Genomic DNA, 20,570 nt, shown 5'->3' with positions numbered 1-20,570 from the left:
CTTAACGGCAGGCTATTATATATCTGGGTCTTTTAAAAATATATATTTTGTTCGCTGATACATTGGCCATGTCACTGCTTTTAATAAAATTTTAGTCATATTTGTCTGGTATTATTTCAAATACTGATTTAAAACATAAATAAGAAGGGGAGTGGTGGGACTCGAACCGTGAATGCCTTCTCTTTGTGTATACTCTCTACCATTACGCTAATGCTATTTGGATTAATTTGTATAAGTAGTTCTTATATGCTCTTCAATGTCACAATTGCTAACTGATTAAGCAATGGGCACACCCACACAAAGAAGCGCAGATACGGGCAGCTATATCATGGATTTAAAAAAAATTAAATTTTTTCCGTTTTATAACTCTGATGGGGGTTTACAGTGTCAGGGAGTGTGGTGTTGGGTGCAAGTACATTTGAGCGGACTCGCTCTTGTCTGTTGACATTATGCTTTTTAAAACCTTGCAGGGGGGTGGACTTTTAGACTGATCGGCAGTCGGACACGCCCCTTGCTTGCCTACTCAGTCCGTGTAAGAGTTATGGATGAGTCAGCGTGCCCTCATGAATATTCATGGAACGCTGATGTCATACCATTCAACTGCAGCCTCCGAGGAAGACATATTAAGTCTTACACAGAGATTTCGTGAATCCGGCCCATTGTGTTTTTCTCTCCTTTGTAACTGATTGCACATGGAGTAGATAAGAATCTATACACTACAAAGAGTTATGATCGAGTTTCACTGATCCTAACCCGTTATTATATGTTCTCGACATTGGTTCCAAAATTCACCTCTCAAGCAAATTTCTTAGCATTTATGTCTCAAACATGTAATAATGTGATTTTGTAACTGATAGCACGTGGAGTAGATAAGAATCTATGCACTACAAAGAGTTATTATCGAGTCTCACTGATCATAACCTGTTATTATATGTTCTCGACACTGATTCCAAAATTCCCCTCTCAAGCAAAATTCTTGGCATCTATGTCTCAAACACGTACTAATATGGTTATAACTGGAGACCTGATCATGACACACTGCTTTTCAATCTTTTTCAACATGAACACACACACACATACACACACTCATGTGCATGCACAGTCACAATCATGCACACACCTACACACACACACACACACACACACACACACACACACACACACACACACACACACACACACAGACACATATAAACACACACAAATATATGCATATGCAGACACATACACACAGTATATGTAAATAAAAACAACGCATACGCAAACAGATAAATATCTGCATGAAAATGGCAGACACATAAAATACTTAGAATGCAGCACTTTGATATATCATAAACTGTCCATTAGTACTGCTGATATGCAGGTACCAATGGAATGGCTGAATTAATCATGTCCTCCTAAAAAACAGTCTACTGTCTGAAGATATGAAAATGCCATATTAAGAAAGTAGAACATACAGATGCTGTGTCATGCATTAGATTTGATTAAATGCAATATTTTTTCAAATAGAAATTTTATTGATGTTACCATATTCATATATCACAAACAAATGCAGATTAACCATGAACAATAATATAGAAGAGACCAAAAACATTACACATTATATACAATATATACAATTGTGCTGCATAGGAACAATAAAATCACTGTAAATTCGCTTAATGAAAGTCTAGATGAAACAGGATAAGTATAATGACATCACACATTGTATTACCCTTTAGTCAATATTCAAAAAATGGGTATGGGGGATAATTTAGTATTAATCTTAACCCTGAGCCATCTCTAACCAGGGATAAGGGTATCAGGGTGAGACAAATGAATTAAATAAGCATATAGGTGAATGGGAGTAAGTAATAATGAAGAAGTTTAATTTATAGTTGTTAGCTGTCAGTCACAAGTTCAAATATGAAGTTCCAAAATTTCTGGTAGTAGACCTGTTTGTGGGGGTTATGTATTAAAAGTTTTTGAGAAGTAATATATTTAACAGCCAATCCCCTAAAACCTCTCCAGGACATCTTAGAATGATCTATCCAATGTTTAGTAATGTACAATTTAACCAAAAGACAAAGTGTAACTAAGATATGTAATTTTAATGTAGGTATTTTAAGGCTGGTAAAATGTAATAATGCCATTTTCCAGGAGAGGGTTGATTTATGGTATCCCATCTTGTCAAGTCTCACCTTGAGAGAGCACCAAATACTATGAGAATATCTACAAAACCATAAAATGTGAATGATGTCTACATAGGGATAGGAGCAGCAGGGACATGAAGTGGACACATTTGAGTCAAATTTGTTTAAGTGGAATGAAGTGAAATATAAGTTGTTAATAACCATACATTGTGTATATGTAAGCTTTTTAAATGGGGAAAACAGAAGTGTGGATTTAATAGCTGATAGTTTCTGATCTACTGTCAGGTTAGTCCCTTGATGATCCTAGTATTCTGCATATACAAATGTTCCTGATACAGAATTGAGATAATGAGTTTATAAGATAAGGACAACATACTTTTCTTGTTGGCTAAAGTTTGTAACAGCTTCACCACCAGGTTACAGTCAGAATCAATAATAGTAAGTCCATGAAGTAGGGATGCAATAATTTCCCTTATTTGCCTCAAAATAATGTTGTATTTTTTAGGTAATTTAAGAGGATTTGAAGTTCTGATAGTGATGAGTGACTATGTTTATGGATATCCCATAGTGTATACTCCCTAATTAGAGTTTTCTTTAGGTAAGTTTAAGAGGATTTGAAGTTCTGTTAATGATGAGTGACTATGTTTATGGATATCCCATAGTGTATACTCCGTTATTAGAGGGTATTCAATAATGATATATTTTTTAGGTACGTTTAAGAGGATTTGAGGTTCTGTTAGTGATGAGTGACTATGTTTATGGATATCCCATAGTGTATACTCCCTTATTAAAGGGTAGTCTATCATACTGATCATGCTGCAGTTCAGTTTGAGATTTGGGTTATGGTGGATGGGCTGGAAAAGGAGAAGTGCATTTTCTAGATTCAGGGATTTAAATAACTCTTGAAAGGTTTTGATTATGGCTTTTAGGGTATGCTGCAGTTTCAGATTCTTGAGAATTGATGGACTTAAAACCAGGAGAGCTTTAGGGTTAAATTTGTTATTCAAGGCATGCTTATGCCACATTTTTACCCATAGAGGGAGCCCATGTGACACAATTTGAATGATGATTGGCATTTGAGATTATTCTGTTAGCATGCATAATTTTATAATATAATTGCACATCAGGCAAAGCAAGACCTCCCTTAATTTTTGGAAGGATAAGTCTTTGATAAGACACTCTTACAGATTTGGGGTGCCATATGAATTTTGCAAAGGCTTTATGAACTCTAGTAAAAAATGCATTAGGAGTGGAGGAGAGAGATGCATGGAGATGATAGAGAAGCTTTGGGAGGATGCCATCTAGCCATGTCTTGTGAGATAGCTGTCCATACTTTTGTTAAGTTGGAATGTAGAATGGGAGATTAAATGCAATATTTTTAACAGTGAAAGGGAATATTGGTATTACAAGGTAAGACACCTGAAATGTGCAAATGAGTGTATGTATATATGTTTGTGTTTGTGTTGAGTAAGAGAAGCAAAAAAGTGCAACTGACACTATGTTTTATTAAAACTAAAAGCTTATTTTTAAATGCAATGTATGTTTTATTAAAACTAAAAGCTTATTTTTAAATGCAATGGGTATGTGCACGGGCATGTGCATATGTTCACATGTACATGTTTGTGTGTGTTATGTGTTTCTATCTTATACAGCTACAGGAATGTAGGTCCACCAAGTTAAAATATACACCCCACCCCCACTCCCCACATTTTGCAGAATTATCATGGTTCTTTTAAATTTCGTATTCATTCTATTTATGTTACAAAAAAAAAGCAGAAATGCCACACATTGCAAATATATATATATATATATATATATATATATATATATATATATATATATATATATAGCATCCCTTTAGATATTTTTTAAATTTTTTGTGAAAAATTGTGTTATAGCATTGGAATCTCAAATAAATTTGAGACTCCAACTTACAAAAACCTCTCTGAACAGCATGTGTGAGCAATCTTTTATATGAACATCGGTGTCTGGGAAACATGACTGAATTAACAAAAGAACAAAAAGCTGCAAGAAAATGCAATGGGCTGGCTAAAAGAGCATTAGCTAAGATAAAATAGTACTTATACAGAGTTTATCTCTCTGCCAAAGCATACTTATCAATATAAATAAATATTTACATTGATTGGAATTATGTTTTTCAGCCACTCATATTCATATACAAGACTGGCCACACATGCTACTTAGAGATTTTGTAAGCTGTTGTCTCAAATTTGTTTGAGATTCCAATCTTGTATCAAAACCATCCTAAAAGTATTTCTCTGCTCTGACTTTTAAAGAAGTGTACATATTTCAAGAAATAATATTTATTGCAATTCTTTCTGTTACTGAGTTAACCTTTTAAACTTTATTAAACAGTTAAATTATTTATATTTACATTCTGTATACTTATGTGTTATTTAATATTCTTGATGGTTATTCCAAATGCATTTTCTTGAAGGCTATAGGATTCAGGCACAAGGATGTTAAAGTGCAGTTGTGTACACTTACCATAAATGTATATGTTCGAGTGTATTCACTGTTGCAGTCATTACATTCGGGTAATCTGCTGGCAGGTTGCCCTCAGTCGGCCTGATTAACAAAGTCTTGGGTCCTGCATCAGTTGCTGTCCCTTCTTCCATGATGTTAGGTCGTCAGGGGTATAAAACATGCAGCCAATGCCATTTTCATCAGTTTTTCTTGCCCCAGATATCAGGTGCCCCCCAAATGGGGAGCAAAATATATAAATATATATATATATATATATATATATATATATATATATATATATATATATATATACATGTAATTTAGAACACAAAAAATATGCCTCCAAATAAAAGCAAATACATCAAAAAGGCTTTTGAGCATAGTAAAGGAAAGAAGAGGTATAGTAAGAGAAAAACAGGGGGGCTGGCAGGTGGGTAACCAGGACTACAACAGTGAATACACTTGAACATCTACATTTATGGTAAGTGTACATAACTGTATTATGTTCTTTGTGTTTCACTGTTGCAGTCATTACATTTGGGTAGAATCCCAAAGCTATGGTTGGGAGGATGTAATTATACAGCATTAGGAGCAGCTATAAGCCCCTGCAGGACATCAGTGGCAAAGCCTGCTCTGGATTTAGAGAAGAGAGGTAAATGGTAATGCTTGGTGAATGTATAAACTGAGCTCCAGGTGGCAGCTTCTAGAATGTCTTTGGTAGGAACCCCTCTGAGAAAGGCTGCAGAAGTAGATGCAGCCCTGGTGGAATGGGATCTGATCCCCTTGGGCACAGGTTTACCATGGTGCATGTAGCAAAAACAAATACAATGGCTTATCCATTTTGAAATAGTCTGCTTTGAAATAGCCTTTCCCTCCACCCCTGCAGCAAATGCCACCAGTAATTGCTCAGATTTTCTTAGAGATTTTGTCCTGTTTAAGTAGAATCTTAGTTGTTTGTGTACATCCAATGAATGCAAAATCTGCTCACCCTTGTTCTGTGGGTTTGGGAAAAAGGTTGGCAGATGAATGGTCTGATTAAGAGCCACACTAGATACCACTTTAGGCATAAAGGATGGATTGGTCCTGAGAGCCACCCTATCCAGATAAAAGATAATAAAGACTCCACTGCCATGAGAGCATGTAGTTCTGAAATCCTTCTAGCTGAAGTGACTGCTAAAAGAAAGGCTGTCTTCCAAGAGAGAAATTTTATGTCTGCAGTAGCAGCTGGTTCAAAAGGAAGTAGGGTGAGTGTTTCCAACACAAAATTGAGGTCCTGGGAGGTCTTAAATATTTGGCCCCTCTGAGGTACTACTTTAGCAGGGGATGAGAAAAGAGGGGAGGCTCTGTGTTGTAATGAGCTGAAATAGCAGAGGCATGGATTTTTATGGAAGAAAACAATAGGCCCTTGTGAAGCATCTCAGTTAAATATTGCATAATCTGTGGAATATTGGGCATTGCTGTGCTTATTCCTTGTGCTTGGTTCCAGGCACAGAATCTTTTCTATTTATCAGCATAAGATGTTCTAGTACTTGGCCTTCTAGCCTCCAAAATTACATCCATCACAGGTTTGCTGAGAGATGTAACTGGTGAAATTAGTTGATCAGCCATGCTGCATGATTCAGAGTTTGGAGCTGAGTGTGCAGAATTTGATAGTTCTGCTGAGACAGTAGATAAGGTGTCTGAGGCAGGTACCACGGTGGAAGGTGTTACATATTCCATAGGAGTGGGTACCAGTGTTGGCGAGGCCAGTCTGGAGCAATCAGAAATATTTTTTGTTTTCCTGTCTGACTTTTAGTAAGACCTTGGAGAGCAGAGGCAGAGGGGGAAAGACATAGACTGATAGGTTCTTCCAGCTGAAGGATAGAGCATCCACTTTCCAAGCTTCTTTGTGATGAATTCTTGTGCAGAATTTGTCCAACTGATAGTTTTGGGGTGAGACAAAAAGATCTATGTCTGGGCTCCCCCATTTGTGTGTCAACATGCTGAAGATTTGTGGATCCAGTTACCATTCATGTGGGTCCATAAGATTTCTGCTTAGTTCGTCTGCCAGAGTATTTTGCTTTCCTGGCAGGAATTGAGCTATAGATGTATTTGGTAAGTCAAGACCGTGTTCCGCAAGGCCATGGCTAGTCTGCAAAGGGGGTAGGAATGGGTACCCCACTGCTTGTTTATGTACCACATGACTGTGGTGTTGTCTGTCTTTCATCAAAAAAAGGAACTCCTGCACGGTGAGCAGATGCACAGCTCAAAACAGAAACTAATCAGGCAGAAACAAAAGGAGCCAGCATTCAGTGACCTGAAACACTTTAATGTTAAAAAACCACAGAAAACAACAAAAGACACAGACCGGTTTAGGCTGGATAAATCACAGCCTTCCTCAGTGTAAAAAAAAAGAAGAACATCAATTGTTAGACCTTAAGTAAACCCATCTACAATCTCATTGGTGGTGTCAAAAATATTCATTCAGACCAGGTGGAAATAATCCACCCAATGTCACAATCCATTTTTTCTCTTTGGTATTTAAAATAGAATGCCACCCTGTTTTGTTAGACCTGTTGCCATGTATAATGTCAATGATCATAAAGGAGAACTTGGCAGATTTGTGAACCAAATGATGTTTGTAGAGTGCATTATTATCCCTTTTGTTTTTAATATTGCTGATGTGCTCAGAAATTCTAATTCTAAGTGGTCTGGAGGTTTGACCAACATAGAATGAGCCACACTGACATGTGGCCAAATACACCACCCAGTCACTACTACAGTTAGCAAAAAAATTAAGATCATAAACCAATGAGCAATTTCTGCTGGAAAACTGCTTGGATTTGTTCACCTTTTCACAGTTGGTACAGTGGCCACATGGGAAACAACCTATCAGAGGGTCACCTGTCAGTGTGGTCTGTAAAAGTTGTGGATGTCGATCCATAGTACCATGTTTGTAGTGGTTAAAACAAGAACCAAGGTTTTTCCCTTTCCGAAATGAAAATAGACATCTGTCAGGTATTATGTTTGTTACTTCATGGTCACATTGCAAAATGTTCCAATGCCTATATACACTCTGTATTAATTGGTCAGAATTCCTAGCATAGGTAGTGGTAAAGCTAAGGGTTACAGAATTTGTTTTGGTATGTTCCTTATAGTTCAGTAAATTTTGCCTATCTAAGGAATTAACCAGATTGCTGGCACTTGAAACATAACCCATGCCATAACCCCTGGATCTAAATCTGTCAGTAAGATCCTTCCGCTGTGATTGAAATAAAGAATCATGAGAACAGATACGTTTTATTCGAATAAATTGTGATTTTGGGATATTGCGTACAACATGTGGTGGGTGGAAACTTGAGGCATGAAGGATGGTGTTGTACTCAGGATGCTTCCTGAATACTTCTGTACCTAATGTATGATCAGGTAATCTAGTGATGGAAACATCTAAAAAAGTAATAATGTTCTTATCATAATGAGCAGTAAATTGTAGGCCCCAGATGTTATTGTTCAGATAAGATATAAACTCATGTAAGCTATGTATATCACCTTTCCATACCATCCAACAATCGTCCAAGTAACATCTCCAGATGTCAATATATTCCAAAAAGGAATTTTTATGGCAATCGTAAATAATTTGTTGTTCTACAAAAGCCATAAATAAGTCCGCATAAATAGGGGCAAACGAAGCTCCCATGGTGGTACCCTTCATTTGCCAATAACAATTATTCTGATAAAAGAAGACGTTACTTGTAAGGACAGATTTGGCTAATTCAACCAAAAAAGAATTGAAAGTCGGTTGATATAAACCCGCCTTATCCAACCAATAGGACAGAGCTTCCAAACCCGCCTGATGTGGAATGTTGGTATATAAAGAACTAACATCAAGAGTACACATCAACCGATCTTGCTCCAACTGATTATCTGAAATAATCTGTAAAAAATTGGTAGTGTCATGTAATCTTGAACGTATCAAACTAAGTAAAGGCTTGAGATGTTTGGTGAGAAATAATGACAGAGGTTTCGTGATATACCCTCTACCTGAAACAATAGGTCTACCAGGGGGATTAATGGGGTCCTTGTGAACTTTGGGTAGAAAATAAATATATTGGGTTGCTGGATCCTGAACCATAAGCTGTTGTACAGTGTCATTGGTAATGATAAATTCATCCCTAGCCCAAAGTAAGAAGTCCTCAATTTGTTTTTGGAACCTGAAAGTTGGATTAATAGCCATAGGAGAGTAGTATCTCTGATCCGACAGTTGTCTATTGGCTTCTTTGTCATAATCACACCAGTTTAAAATAACAACAGCCCCACCTTTGTCAGCAGAAATAATAACAATATTTTTGTTATTCTGTAGTTCCAAAATAGCTTCCCTTTCAGCCAAGGAAATATTGTTAGATTTAAAACGTACATCAGATCTAGAAAAATGAGGATCTTTGAGAATACTATTTTGAAACTGATGTATCAATGGATGCATAGGACTCCCAAAAGAAAAAGACCTCGTTCTATCCTTAAAAAATCGAGCCTAGCATCTGGCTCTTCAACTGAGGATATTTCATCATGCACTGATAATGAACTACAGTCAGTATCAGGATCACCGTCCCCCAAAAGGATACCGGGCCCAATCCCTTTAGGCCCAGATACCACCAGGGGGGAAGGAAACACAGGAAGCATAACCAATATACAAGGTCTGTTGAAAATGGTCATGCAGAAATAAATGCAAATGTCAACAACAATGTTTTAAACCTGTCTGATTTTGTTTTATCACCCATTCAATTGTTGGTTTTGAATAAAGGACTTTCTTTTGTACCTGGTTTCATGATTTCTGAGGATATATTGGCTCAGGATGTGGTATCATTTTCTAGAAATCTCAATCTCAAATTGTTTTTTGGTGATACTGGAAACTATAGTGGTGACAGATTTATATATTATAAATCTTCATTTAATCCACCTATGCATCCATTGGTACATCAGTTTCAAAATAGTATTCTCAAAGATCTTCATTTTTCTAGATCTGATGTACGTTTTAAATCTAACAATATTTCCTTGGCTGAAAGGGAAGCTATTTTGGAACTACAGAATAACAAAAATAGTGTTATTATTTCTGCTGACAAAGGTGGGGCTGTTGTTATTTTAAACTGGTGTGATTATGACAAAGAAGCCAATAGACAACTGTCGGATCAGAGATACTACTCTCCTATGGCTATTAATCCAACTTTCAGGTTTCAAAAACAAATTGAGGACTTCTTACTTTGGGCTAGGGATGAATTTATCATTACCAATGACACTGTACAACAGCTTATGGTTCAGGATCCAGCAACCCAATATATTTATTTTCTACCCAAAGTTCACAAGGACCCCATTAATCCCCCTGGTAGACCTATTGTTTCAGGTAGAGGGTATATCACAGAACCTCTGTCATTATTTCTCACCAAACATCTCAAGCCTTTACTTAGTTTGACACGTTCAAGATTACATGACACTACCAATATTTTACAGATTATTTCAGATATTCAGTTGGAGCAAGATCGGTTGATGTGTACTCTTGATGTTAGTTCTTTATATACCAACATTCCACATCAGGCGGGTTTGGAAGCTCTGTCCTATTGGTTGGATAAGGCGAGTTTATATCAACCGACTTTCAATTCTTTTTTGGTTGAATTAGCCAAATTTGTCCTTACAAGTAACGTCTTCTTTTATCAGAATAATTGTTATTGGCAAATGTAGGGTACCGCCATGGGAGCTTCCTTTGCCCCTATTTATGCAGACTTATTTATGTTTTTTGTAGAACAACAAATTATTTACGATTACCATAACAATTCCTTTTTGGAATATATTGACATCTGGAGACGTTACTTGGACGATTGTTGGATGGTATGGAAATGTGATAAACATGGCTTACATGAGTTCATATCTTATCTGAACAATAACATCTGGGGCCTACAATTTACTGCTCATTATGATAAGAACATTATTACTTTTTTAGATGTTTCCATCACTAGATTACCTGATCATACATTAGGTACAGAAGTATTCAGGAAGCATCCTGAGTACAACACCATCCTTCATGCCTCGAGTTTCCACCCACCACATGTTGTACGCAATATCCCAAAATCACAATTTATTCAGATAAAACAAATCTGTTCTCATGATTCTTCATTTCAATCACAGTGGAAGGATCTTACTGACAGATTTAGATCCAGGAGTTATGGCATGGGTTATGTTTCAAGTGCCAGCAATCTGGTTATTTCCTTAGATAGGCAAAATTTACTGAACTATAAGGAACACACCAAAACAAATTCTGTACCCCTTAGGTTTACCACTACCTATGCTAGGAATTCTGACCAATTAATACAGAGTGTATATAGGCATTGGAACATTTTGCAATGTGACCATGAAGTAGCAAACATAATACCTGACAGATGTCTATTTTCATTTCGGAAAGGGAAAAACCTTGGTTCTTGTTTTAACCACTACAAACATGGTACTATGGATCGACATCCACAATTTTTGCAGACCACACTGACAGGTGACCCACTGATAGGTTGTTTCCCATGTGGCCACTGTACCAACTGTGACAAGGTGAACAAATCCAAGCAGTTTTCCAGCAGAAATTGCTCATTGGTTTATGATCTTAATTTTTTTGCTATCTGTAGTAGTGACTGGGTGGCGTATTTGGCTACATGTCAGTGTGGCTCATTCTATATTGGTCAAACCTCCAGACCACTTAGAATTAGAATTTCTGAGCACATCAGCAATATTAAAAACAAAAGGGCTAATAACGCCCTCTACAAACATCATTTGGTTCATAAATCTGCCAAGTTCTCTTTTATGATTATTGACATTATACAAGGTAACAGATCTAATAAGACAGGGTGGCATTCTATTTTAAATACCAAAGAGAAAAAATGGATTGTGAAACTGGGTGGATTATTTCCACCTGGTCTGAATGAATATTTTTGACACAACCAATGAGATTGTAGATGGGTTTACTTAAGGTTCAACAATTGATGTTCTTTTTTTACACTGATGAAGGCTGTGATTTGATCTGGCCGAAACCGGTCTGTGTCTTTTGTTGTTTTCTATGGTTTTTTAACATTAAAGTGTCTCAGGCCACTGAATGCTGGCTCCTTTTGTTTCTGCCTGGTTGTCTGTCTTTATCAGTAGTTGTCCTGGATGAAGATAGTCCTTGAAGGCTGTCAGAGCATTCTGTACAGCTAGCATCTCTTTCTGGTTGATATGTAGGTGCATTTGGTTTGGGCTCCATTGGCCCTGAATGCATCTCCCTGCCAGATGCGCCCCCCAAGCATAATCTGATGCATCTGTAGTCAGGGTTTGGGTGGCAGGGAGTGGAATGAATGACAGTCCCTTGTTTTGGTGACAGGCCTCTGCCCACCATAGGAACTCTTGCTGGAAGGCAAGGAATGATAGGAATCATTGTTTCTAGACTGTGACAATGTTGACTCCATAAGCTTTTTAGGTACCATTGAAGTTTCCTCATATGCAGTCTTGCATATGGAATTATTAGAATGCAGGAAGCCATGAACCCCAAGGCCTGCAGAATTTGTCTAGCAGAAAGCTGGGTTTTTGTGGCCACTTGTTTGAAGTAGGTCATCAATTGAATCTGCTTTTCTGGCATGAGATAAGTCATCTGGGCAGTTGTATTCAAGCTTGCACCCAGGAGTGTAATTATTTGAGAGGGTACCAGTTGTGATTTCTTTTCATTTATTGTGTACCCCAGACAAGTTAGAAGCCTTTTTACAAATGCCAGATGCTTTAGAAGAGTGTCCTTGTTTTCTGCCTGAATTAGACAATCATCCAGGTAAGGATACATTTGAATGTTTCTTTGTCTGCAAAATGCAATTACTGGTACCAGGCACTTTGTGAAGACCCTGGGCATAGTAGATAAGCCAAAGGGCAGTGCAGAGAACTGGTAACACAAATAGCCTGCTTTAAAGTGGAGGTATCTTCTGCAAGATTCCCTGATTGGGATATGCAGGTAAGCCTCTTTTAAGTCAGTTACCAACCAGACATCCTTGCCTGGCATAGGCAGTAACTGTTGTAGAGTCAGCATCTTGAATTTTGGAATGTCCAGAAATGTATTTAGAATGGGTAAGTCCAGAATTGGATGCCATGATTTGTCTTTTCTGGGAACCAGGAAAAGTCGTGAATAAAAACCTTGTCCCTTTTCCTTTTCTGGTACTGGTTGAATAGCCCCCATATTCATGAGGGACATAACTTGTTTCTGGGCCTCTGCCCACTGATTTGGAGGCAGATCTGGCCACCCATTTGGGATTGGCAATGTGTGGAAATTTAATCTGTATCCCTGGGATACTATATTTAAAACCCACTTGTTCTGGGTAATTAGTTGCCAATTTCGTGCATCAAGTGCCAGTTTTCCCCCCAAAGGAGCTACCAAAAGATAAGTGCTTGTTGATAGCAGAGGAAAGTCATTGAGACTGTTTACCATAGGAAAGTGCCTTGCTACTTCCATATTTGGAGGTGGAAGTACCCCATTGTTTTGTTCTGTAAGATCCTTGTGACTGAAACCTGGAGCCTTTGGAGTGCATGGGTTTGACCTGAGCAGCTCTGGTGGCTACTGGAAAGGACCGATTCTTAGTAGGCCAGTGCCTACTGAACCTGGGTGGCTGCACCTGTAGGAAATATTTTACAGTTTGCATAGATTTAGCTTTATCTTCCATCTTTTTCAAAACTTCTTCTGCCTTATTTCCAAATAGACTGTCCTGTTGTAAAGGAGCATCCAACAATTTTGCTTTAACATGACCAGGCAGATTTTGCTCCTTGAGCCAAGCATGCCTTCTTATTACAGATCCAGTTACAGCGGCCCTGCAGGAGGCCTCCAAGGAATCAAAACCACATTGCAAAGTATGCTTTCCATCTTGTTCAGCTGAATGCAATAAATCCTGCAACTCTTTATTTTCCACACAGTCAGAAATCAACATCATTTTCTCTTTAAGTAAACCCATGACATGCTGCTGATATTTAAGCATATGAAATTGACAGTTTAAAGCCCTGATTGCCAAGGTTGCAGATGTGTAAACCTTCTTACCCCATCTATCCAGCGCCCTGGATTCTCTATCAGAAGGGGTAGGAATTTTAGCAGTAGAAGCCTTAATGCCCTTGGGACACTGAGAAATGGTTTTAGAGTCAGCAGTAAGGTTTTTAAAAAAGAATTTGTGGGAGTCAGGAACCCTGTAATATCTGTCTGACTTACTAGGAGCCGGAGGCAGGGAATCAGGAGCCATGCTGGATTCAGAGAAAACATCATCAACAATGTCTAGAACAGGAGGTACAGCCAAAGGCCTATGCTGAAGAAGAAGAAGGAAATCCCTAGGCTTCTTTTTAGATTCTGAGAAATCCTGACTCTCCCAGTGAAAGTGTTCCCTTAAGGTATGCAAAGTTTCTCCAAAAAAAAAAACCTCAGGAGGAGAAGCAGAAGGGATGGAATCTTCTGCATCAGAGTCCTCATAAGGTGGAATAGATAATTCCTGATCAGAAGAGGAATCAGAAGAAATAGAAACCTGATCTGATGATTCATAGTCAGTGCCTTGCCTAGGCCTCTTAGCAGAAGGGGAATGGGAACCCCTGATCAAGGTAATTAAATCCTCAGCCATTTTGATCATTTGTTTTTTAGGCATAGGGGCCTGTGCACGTGGCCCAAGCGTCGGTTTCTTAGACATAGAAGTTGATTTAGGCCTAGGATTTGAAGATGGCATTGGTTTAATATACAAATCTTTAGGACTGAAAACACCCTCAGAAGCCGGTGCCTGCTCAGTGGCTCCAGACCCATCTAAGGTAGAGACATCCGCTGGTTCAATACTTAAAGTGTCTCATGGCATACTGGACTCCGAATGGGTCTCAATAGAGAGCTGTGAATCAAAAGTGGGAATGAGGTGCTGTGAAAGCACCTCACTGAGTACCAGTGAAATGGCGACTGGCTTAGGAGAAGCTTTGTCGTTGGTTTTGGACCTCGACAGTCTGTCTCTGTCTTTTTCTTTGCATTTTTTTGTGTATTCCGGTAGTCGGTTTGCTAACTGATGACATTTCTGGATAGTTAAATCTTGAGCCAAAATATTTTGATGCAAAAATATACCGAAGCTTAATAGTGCGTTGATTAAATTTAGCACAAAACCAACAGCAAGGTACGTTGTGGTCAGGGCCTAGGCAAGGAATGCAGTACAAATGAAAATCCTTATGAGGTATTTGCTTCCCACAAGTAATACAATTATTAACTTTTACTGACATTGGTAAGGAGCAAGAGAAAGTTTCTCCAATGGGAAACTTAACTTTAGGTTGAAGACTTCGGTTCTGAAACTTGAAAACGAAAATTTCAGGAGTCGGCCGACCGGCACTTGCAAACTGCTTCTGCTTCAGGCACCGCATGGCAAGAAAGACGGATGAAAATGGTGTCAGCTGCATGTTTTATACCCCTGACAACCTGACATCATGGAAGAAGGGACAGCAACTGATGCAGGACCCAAGACTTTGTTAATCAGGCCGACTGAGGGCAACCTGCCAGCAGATTACCCGAATGTAATGACTGCAACAGTGAAACACAAAGGACATCCCCCAATTATGTATAATAATGATGGCATTACTGCATCAGTTGTTGTCATTTATGATAATTGTCAAATTCTCATCTTAGCAGGACTATATAAACCATAGTTCTTTTCAGTTTACGATTCAGTTACTTTTAATTTGACTTCTGAAGGCTGTGGAAAAAATGTCATTAACAAGATACTATAATCACGGTTGCCAGCCATACAGACATAATACAAATGGGAGATAATAGCATCTAGCACAGTATAAACCTATACAAATGGCTTGCAAAGCTGCAGTAATTATTTTACTGTAACTCACCAACACAGTGCCTGCTTTGAATATATAACATTAGAGTTTTTAACAAATAGTGATGACTGACTCAAGGAGTAAGCTATCAATGGCACGGCATGTTTCAAGTTCTACACTGTATTACAGATTAGATACCTGAAAACTACCATTAGAAGTACAATGAGACTATGTTAAATGTTTGTGAGTGGATTATAAGAAAAAGAAAAGTACGACCATGCACATAGTAGATCATCATCATCATCATCAACAACCCCCTTTATGCCATTTTTTTACATAGGGATGGAGTGCTGTGTCAACTGTCGCCATCTCTCTATATTCAGTGCCACCCTCCTACCTCCGTCAGCACTCATGACTGACTGTTTCAGGTCTTCTCTCATACAATCTGTCTACCTCTTTGCTGGATGTCTTTTTTTCTTTTTAACTTCTTGCTGTCTTCCCCAATTCTTCACCAGATTGTTTTCTGTTTTTCTACATGTGTGCCCAAACCACCATAGTCTGTTCTCTTTAACCTTTTCTGCAATTGTAGCTACTTTGGCTTCTGCTCTTATATCCTCATTTCTTTATCTCTCCCCCAGTGTACATCCTACTACTCATCTCAGGCAATTCATCTCCATCACTTCTAGCTTTCTCAACTGCTTGGCCTTTATTGCCTAGGTTTCTGTACCATACTGCTCATACTACTGTTTTGTACACCTTACTTTTCAGCTTCTTTAATATTTTTCTGTCATCCACTACCCTGACACTCTGTGCCAGATGGCTGCAGACCCTCTGATTCTAGCTTTGACCTCCTCATTCAGAATTCCCTTCTTTTTAACCACCAGTCCCAGAAACATGAAGCCGTTAACCTGTTCCAGTATTTTCCCTTCTATGTCACTTCTTAGCTTCTTGTGATATACCCTGCCATTATAACTGACTTATCTGTACTCAGTTTTGCATTCCATTCCCCTATCCTTTGCCGATGTAGTTACTTAGAGTTTACCTGTATTGCCAGAACATCTTCATACAGCAACTTTGTTGATCTGTCCCCACTGATCTGTTTGCTAATGTAGTTCATCACCAGTATGAATAGCAGTGGACTCAGAGCAGAACAATGATGCAGAACCACTCCCACTGGGAACCCCTGTGCAAGACCGAACATTGTTTGTACTTTAGTCATTGGGTCATTGCCCATAGCCTGCACTAATTTAAGCTTCTGGGACTGTGAACCACAACAGGACTGCCCATATCAAATTTCTTGAGACCTTGTCATATGCTTTCTCTATGTCTAGGAATATCTAGTTGAATACTTTCCTCATCTCTAGCTTCTTCTCAACTATCTGTCTCACTGCAAACATTGGTCAGTTGTGCTGCATCCTGATCTGAATCTGAACTGCTTATGTTCCATTTTACTCTCTACCACTCTGAGTATTCATTTGTTAATCACCTTCTACAGGACTTTCATACAGTGTGATTGGAGTTTGATACCTCTATACTGCTCAGAGTTGTAAATGGCATCTTGTTCTAGAACAATGGAGCTAGTATGCTTATTCCACAGTTATTGGGGATATGCCTTTCTCTCCATTCTCCTATGAGAACCCTCAGAAGGCATTTATCCCCTATCTCACCCAACAACTTTATCATATCTTCTGTGTCCTTGTCTGAACCTGCTGCTTTCCCTGACTTCAATTTCCTTACTGCTGTTCTTACTTCTTCTGTGGTGGGCTCCTTCTCTTCCCACATTGTAGGCTGTGTCTGGGGCAGTACAGCTTCTGTGAGTTTTCTTCATTCAGAAGCTGCTGGAAGTACTCCTTCCATCTGCCTTTGATGTCCTGGGTGTTGCTGGCATTCCTTCTGAAGGATATCTGACTATCTTCTATGTCTTTCTGAATTTGTAGTGCAACCTGATATACTGTAGCTTCTTTGTGCCATCTAACAAGTCACTTTCCAGAAACTGGTAGAGTGCCCCTGATGTCTTGTTCTTTGCTGTAACAACTCCTCTTTTAGCCTCCTTGTTTGCCAACTAGTATTCCTTAGTAGCCAGGTCCATATTTCTATCTCTACTCTTTCCTGTGCTCCATCTTTCTTTTGATGACTTCCCGGACTACTGCATTCCACCACCAGCTTTCCTTATGTACATTATTTCCACACCTGGCTCACCTGCATATCTGTTTTGTAGTCCTCACACATGCTGTTTTGCGGTGTTGCTATTCTTCTTCATTTTTACCTATTTTCTCACCTTGAGGTGCTAGAACCTTGAGTAATGCACTGAACTGTTGTGTTTTCTCTCCAGTCAACTTCCAGGTCTTCAGCCTAGTCTCGGTTGGCCTTAGAGCCTTCTCTGAACACTGCTTGTAGCTGATTCTGGCAACCAGTGGTTTATGTTGTGGGATGACTGTTTCACTGGGGATGAGTTTGCAATCTCAGATTTTACCCCATTGCCCTTGCCTTACTTGGAGGAAGTCTACCAAAATTGTATAATGGCTACTCTTCTATGTAATCTTGTGACTACCTCTGTTGCTGAGCCATGTGTTGGTTAACATCAAGCTATTTGCCAGACAGAAATCTAGAATGGCCTCTCCTTCTTTATTCCTGTTGCCTCACCCATGTTGAACGAGTTAGTACTCATAACCTGTTCTCTTTGCCCCAGTAAATGCATTTTCAGGTCACCTATAGAATAACATGTGTGTTGTACCTTTAAGAAGCATTTTCAAGATCTGTGTGTGCATATAAATACCAAGCATGTGTTAGCTTCAGTGCCATTTTGAAGGTGCAGCCAGCATGTTAACATCTATGTACATGATAACTAATCTATAAGTTAAAGTTACTTAACCTCATTTATGATGTGTTTGCATACAATAAAGCTGCTTGAACAAGAACCTGCAATGCTCGCTTGTTTTATCCTGACCTGGCGAGCGACGAGGTGTCAGAACCGGGATTGCAAAGACTATTCTTCAGAGCCATGAGGTTCAGAAGTAATGGCAAAGGCAAACTAAAAGAACCAAGAGTAAAAAAGGGCCAGAAACAAGTCAAAGGTAAAGTGAACACACACAAATGATTTGTTTATTGAAAGCAGTTAAACCGAGCATTACAATGACACAAAATGTATTGTTAAGCAAATGAATAGTACAACAAAAATGTATTAAGTAAACAAGAAGTAGAAAAGAGATCATTAATCAGATGAAATGTTTGAAACCGAGTTATTTGATAAAATGAGCATTAGAAAAGTGCATAAAGGGTTCAGAATTGCCTCAGAATTGTAAAATGAGCATGTTTAAAGTAAAATGAGCATGTTTAAAGTAAAATGAGCATGTTTAAAGTTAAAATGAGCACAATAAAGTATAATGGGCTACAAAGGAGATTAAATGAGCAAAACAAATATAACACAAGGGCATAAAAGAAACAGTGCTGGCTTTTGATATTGTTGCTCTCCTTACTGCTGCTTGAATTTCCTCTTTAAATGTGAAAGATGTACACTTGTTATCCTATAATCTTCATGTTCTATGTAATAATTGCCTGAGAACATTTTTGTAAACTTTGTTCTTATTTGTTGAGCTTTTCTCCCTGGGCCTCTGCTGAAAAAGGACCTGTGTCCAGTTGGACCTTTCCAGTTAACAAATGTTAAATAAAATAAATAAATACATACATAAATAAATAAATGAGCAAAATGACTATAATAGAAAGGGCAGAAAAGGGCACATTGAGTATATAAAGCAAAGGCTACTGCATGTGTTTTGGGTGAATTACTGTGTTTGATACAAATTGCTACTTTGCATTGATTGAAGCCTTGAAGAGTATAACTAAAGTTGTTCGAAGTGTCTCAGAGTGTGTAAAAGTGCTTACAGTGTGTTGTTATTGCTGTACATTAATTCTGAAGAGTTTCTTGTGTGCAAAATGCGGCTATTTTGTAAAGTGCAGTCAAGTGAAGCCATTTCGAAAAGTTTCTTGTACCTGGGTGTGTCTGTTCACAGAGTGCCACCATTACAGAGTGTCTCTCACACCATACAAAGTTGTTAGGCAAAGTGCAGCCATTTTGGGGAGATTCCAGCATGCTGTATACTGTTTATTCACAAAGTGCAGATATTTTGAGGTGTTTCTCACTCTGAGCTTCTTCTGTCCAATACATTCTCAAATTGCAATTACTTCAAAAACTTTATTCGCAAAGTGCCATTACTTCAAAACAGTTTATTCACAAATTGTAAATACTATATTAGCATTAAAAGGTCTAAAAGCTAAAACATTTTGAGTACACACTCTTAAGACACACTCATTCATGTCATTCATCTCTGGGCGTCTAAAAAAGTAGTTGCATAAATTCACATAAGTTTTTTTCAAGGTTCTCCCCCTCCCCCTCTAGGGTCATAACTGACCCTTTGAGAAGAATGAAGATTATTATTTATTTATAGCAACTTTGGACTCTTCTGCTGGCTTTTTTTTTTTTTATTTGGTTTTTTTGGTAATTTTTTGTTTTTTACACCACCATTGAAGGGATTACTAACCACCTTATTTACTCTCATTCTTCGAGTGGTTGGTGGGGCAATTGGTCACAGTTTTCCTGGTCTTCTGAGGTCTTCTTATTCACAAATTGCCATTACTTCGAAAAAGTTTATTCATAAAGTGGCATTATTTCGAGATAGCTTATTCACAAATTGCAATTGCTTCAAAAAAGTTTATTCATAAAGTGCCATTGCTTCGAGATAGAGTATTCGCTAAGTACAGTTACTTCGAAATGTTTCTTGCCCTCAGCTTCTATTGCTCAGTTTATTCGCACTGTGCAGTTGTTCAAAATGTTTCTTAAAATGGTGATAAATGACTTTGGCAGTAAAATGTTGATAAATGGTTTTGGCATTAAAGCAATTACAAAATAAAGGCTCATACAGTAAAATAATGATGATAAATGACTTGCATTTTGCCTTTACATGATAAACAGGTCATATAGTAAAATAATTTCAAGGCAAGTGGCTTTACTGAAAAGAGATTTCAAAGTGTTGCAGTGTCCAGGAAACGTATTTCATGAAATTCGGTTATACAAAGGCTCGTTGTATTCTTACAAGTACTGGAATAAATGTCAAGCACATGTGTAACATATATGTACAAGTGTGTATGTTTGTGCATATTTGT

This window comes from Protopterus annectens, chromosome 1.part2 (genome assembly GCF_019279795.1).
Source record: "Protopterus annectens isolate FY-2018-M chromosome 1.part2, PAN1.0, whole genome shotgun sequence".
Lineage (NCBI taxonomy): Eukaryota > Metazoa > Chordata > Ceratodontiformes > Protopteridae > Protopterus > Protopterus annectens.
Note: the sequence above shows the minus strand (reverse complement) of the source record.